This window comes from Atta cephalotes, assembly GCF_000143395.1.
Source record: "Atta cephalotes unplaced genomic scaffold scaffold00006, whole genome shotgun sequence".
NCBI classification, from domain to species: Eukaryota; Metazoa; Arthropoda; class Insecta; order Hymenoptera; family Formicidae; genus Atta; species Atta cephalotes.
This window is the reverse complement of record NW_012130070.1, coordinates 2500533-2506089: the sequence shown is the minus strand read 5'-3', so window position 1 is coordinate 2506089 and position 5557 is coordinate 2500533.

Below are 5557 nucleotides of genomic sequence, written 5' to 3'. Positions count from 1 at the left end.
TATACTATATATATATATATATATATATATATATATATATATATATATATACAGTTGTGATTATATTGTTATTTATGATTCATGTTTTGATATTAATAACGATAATAGCAATAATGATTTCTGGAAATTATTATAATTGTGGGACGAAATTGGCAATAAAATGATCAGATATAGATGTAGCACGTGCATGTGCTATCAGTAGTTTTACTATTTTACATATAGAGAACGCGCTTACACACACACACACACACACACACACACGCGCACACGCGCGCACACACACACACACACACACACACACACACACACACACACACACACATATATATATATATACGGGCATCGTGTATTCAACCATTCTGTTAAACGTATCGTGAGCGATGGATTACGTAGGTGGTACATGTCAATGTAACGAAACGAGCATCAGTGGGCATCGCGAAAAATGTTCGCGCACTATACGGGACGTGAATATTCGCGTTTGCATATCGTGGCACATCTATCAGGCTATCTGCTGGCACAAAAAAGCGCTTTCACGCTGACGAATTGCGCCTGAGAAATCGTAAGCGATTCTCAGTCGCGATACGATAGGAGGTTACATTGAATATAAAAATATACTTTCTTGATATTGACTTGTTATTCTTTACAATCTAATATTTTTATTGAATCACTCGTTAACTTTTATAGTCTTACGTCGCCTCAATGTCCATATATGAAATCTTTATGTGGACATTAAGATGATATTATTTACGATCTTACGCTGTGAGATCGTAAATAATGTAATTATTAATTAACATGGTATATATAATGAGTAACTTTAACCATTATGAAAAGTGTATATTATATTTACACGCATAAATAAAATTATCATTTACAAATACAATTATTCTTCTTTACAGTAATTAAATAATTTGCAAAAGTAAATTTACAATTGAAGTTTATAGATATATTTATACGTAATAATTTGCCAACAAATTACGTAATTTTTCTTATAATATGTTGTCAATGTGTATACGAACATAAACATGCAAATTAATATTAGCAATTATGTCATATAATGTGACAAAAATTTGTACATTTACATAAAATAATTGAAATATATTATTATTATGAAATATATTATTCGTTTAATATAAAAATATATTTATATAATTAGAGATAAAGATATTAATTTTTGTAAAAACATTTCATATATTTTCACTATAAATTATTAATTTTTACACTTATTTATTATTCATATATTTCACGTATTTTTGAACGAATTAATTTAATTATTAATTGTTGTGCGAGATGGTTATTTATTATACACAATTAATATATACTTGAAATTATGATTTTGAAATGTCTTTTTATCACAGTGCGAAATTATACTTTTATTTACGTAATTTATTGTTAGGAGTCTGTAACTCTCAACGACTATAACGATATCATTAATCATTATGGTCATTAAGAGTTACAGAATAAGTCCTTTAATGATAATTTCGAATATTGTAATAACATTATAGGGTAAAATATCGTATATAATCGTATCGAGAGATGTGCTATATCTATCTCTTTTCGCTGTATTTATCTCTTGTCTATGTGAAAATGACATGGATAAAATGCTAACACGTTGTTCGTGTAACCGTCTCGTTCGATCGAACCGCCGTCGTCGACGTGCCTCGTCATGGCTCACGTGGGCGAAGTAGATGAGGCGCTAGGTAGTCAGCCAGCCAGCCAACCGCGCTAAAAGTACGCGAGTAGTAATGCCCGTCGATTTGTCACTGGGACGATTTGTAATCGTTTGTCAGTCCCTTTCTCTCTCTTTCTCTCTGTACACGATAAATACAACTAACTGCCGTCTTATTCAAATGAGGAGACGAAGGCGCGCCTCTCGCACGATCTCGATTGCCTGTCCGCCTCATTGTCGTTTCGAAACACCGCTCGCGTCTCTCATTCTTCCGCCACCGTTTGCAACGCCCGTGCTCCGAAGAATCCGCAGTGCATATAATATTATACACCACGAAAATCATGACCTGCTCCATTAATCACACGATATAATTCCCGCCGTCCTTTTTTTGCATCGCGCACCAACCTGGTACACTGTCGCGACACGACGCGATGGCTGCTTCCTTGGCAACGATGTAGATCGTAATTATTCCGACCAATTACATTGGTCGAATGATAGCGTGATTAGCTCCTTGAAAAAATTTGATAAATTTTGTTCCTTGAATTATGACGATCAAAACGTCTATTCATGGGTCACGCATAAATTGCATGAGCTTTCTTTTGAAATATTATAAGGGAATCGTTGGCATTGTCTGCCATCAATTTGGATGAACTTTAGATATATTGTGTAGAGCATCAGAAAATAGATTGGTAACAATAGATAGCTCATATATATTTTTTTATCTGCTTATCTCAAGAAGTCGTAACGTACTCTTAGAGGTGGGGGTAAATAAAAAAATTTGATATTTTTAAAAGTAAGAATACATGTGTTATTAAGAATACAAAATATTATAAAACTTGTACACAAAACATTTTCTCATATATCTCGTAGTTTTGAAGGTAGGATAAAAGAATAATAATATGGAATTTTTTAAATTAACATTGCTCCGATATAAATGCATATGACTTTAAATTTACATACATTCCACATTCTTAAGGATATATTAGTTACATTCAATAAATGAAAGTCGTCAAAATTTAAATCCAAGAGCAATATTAACAAAAAAGTAAAAAGTGTAAAGATCGGAGGTCTAAAAATGGGGATACATGAAATACTAGTGAAATTTAGATAGTAGTAACAGAGTTGTAACAGACCTGGAAAACCGGAAAAACCAGGAAATCAGGGAAATTGAAATTGGTCATGGAAATCAGGAAAAATCAAAGGAAAATGTAAAAAAATGGAGATTTCAAAATTTGCTCACAATTCCCTGAAATTGCTCCTATTCCTAATAATTGTTATAATTTTTTAAATATTATATCTGACGTTTATAATCAAATACGTTCACTTGTGCACTTTAAACGATTTTAATAAAATAATTAAAATTTACATTTTATTCAGTATTTTTATTTGATCTCTCTTTTTCGTCATAACTGCATTCTTTTTTTCCAAAATTGATTTTTGCTGTGGCTTGAATTTGCACTCAAAATTGTATTATGCTACTAGGGTAACTCCGGTATGTACGCCACACCTATCAAAAACTTAATTTATTAAATACTATTTATTATGTTTAAATGAACTATATCAATAAAAACTTTGTACTGTCTACTATTATAAAAATAATTAAAAAAAATATTAGAAATCCGAAATATTTATATTTCATATTAAAAAGTGAATTTTTTTAAACCCTTGCATTTTTGCCATATATTCCATAGAGATATATGACTACTCATAGGAGGAGAGGGAGTATAAATAACTCATAAAAAATTTGCAAATAATGCGTATAAATAAGATGTAAAATGACACAATAACTTTTATAAAATATGTTTACAAAGTTTTGTTAAGGAATAAGAATGATAAATATGTATATGAAGTAATAAATAATAATTACAGTCTTCCCAGATGTGTTATAAGTGTTATGACATGAGATACATATTTCATGTCATGGATTTATTGTATTTAGTGCACTGAATTCAATCTGCGCACTTTGTATACTTTTGGGTATAAATCCCGTCTGTTAAAATTGTCATATATCTCAAATAGGTGACATAAGACAACAAACTAAACAAAGAATACAAGAGTAAAGTATTTGTATTTTGTTATACAACATGCTTTACTATTCTTCTACATTCATGTATCACGAAATAACTACTAAGTCTTTTGCACGTCCTACTAATCATTTTATGTAGATTATAATTTACTTGGTGTTATTTAACATAGTGACAAATCGATTCAACTCACAATTTCATTAATATTAACAGTAAGAAACTGAAATTACACAATATTAATATAACATAAAGATATGTAATAGAGTAGTTGCGGGAAAATTATCTCCACTTTTTCTATTTTTTCTGACTTCTGTGGTGTAAATCCCAGTGCGTATTTGCCAGAGTTCACTCTAAGTTTTTTTGCATTATTTTTAATAATATAGATTAGCTTTTTTTACAATTTTTAAGTTTAAATGTTAAAATTTACATATTTTATATTACTCATGGAAAATTTTCTATTTTCATCTGGAAAATCTGGAAAAGTCGGGGAATTTTAGAATTCAGTTTCTTCAATCCTGAGTAATAAATAATACAATAAATGAAGTTTACTTATGTAAACCGATCAAGAAAAATAGTTCACATTTTTATTGTACAATAACACAAAAAAAATAATAGCATCATTGGATGCTATTATTATGGATATAAGTTAATAATATGGAATATAATCTATAACAATTGATAATATGGAATATAATCTATTACAATTGATAATATGGAATATAATCTATAACTTATAATCGCAAATAAGATGATAATGCTTCTTTCCTCTTTGATTGTCTTGCGCCTCTTGTATCGACATAATTTGACCAGTAACGAATTAATGATCTTTGAAATTGATTAATCTGTATATAGAAATGCAAAGCATCGGCTATCTCGAATCGAGTAAACTTCTTGAAAAAAGATGATGTAATCCAAGTAAAAAATGGTAAAACGACCCTCCAGACACTGCGTCTGCGTCTACGACGCTTCCACGCCGGATGCGCGTCCAGAATGAAGGGATTGAGAATTAGGAAATACAAATGCACAATCGAAGCCGGTCATGCTTTACAAAAAATAATCGAGGCAACATCCGAAGCGAAACACACATCTGACCCGCTTGAGTGGTCACATGAGATTATGGTGGTAATAAAATTTTATAACCTAATTTACTTGAATAAATCATGAATAAAAGAGATTGCTAATGTAAAACCTATTCTATATTTTCAATCCTCGATGTATTCCACATTACCTGCCTGTTGTCATAAGACAAAATCTTTTCATAATAATAAACAAGTTAAGAATTATAATTTATCATTGTTCATGCAACATTATTAAAAACATCTATGCAATGTAAACATTAACAAACTTATCTTCAGTTTGTGAGAATACTTTTTTAGAAAAAGCTCGAATCTTCTAACGGAACAAAAATAAATAAATAAATGTTTGTTTTTATTGTGAAATGTTTTATTGGACTGAGTTCATTGTTTGTTATGACATGTTTGGTAGCAATTGCAACTTTCAGCGATTGCCGCTAGATTGCAACATATTCAGAAAATAAGCTATTATTCCATATTAGCAGCCTATTCAACATTCCCTTTTATTTGCTGAAAGTGAATAAAATCCGTTACTTTCGAAGGAATTGTTTCGACTGCTAAATCTTGAGATAAATAGATAAAAAGATATAGGTCTAATAGATTTTTATGCTCTTCAACACATTCAAAGCTTATTAAAGTTATAGTGAGAGATAGTGCTGTTCCTTGTTAAACGGAAGAGTTAATGGTACAACAAGTATATTATAAACTTGGTAACATAAAAAGCTGATGACAGCAGATAATTAATAATCTGTCATAGATGTAATATATTTCTGCGTAATATAAAGTTTATATAT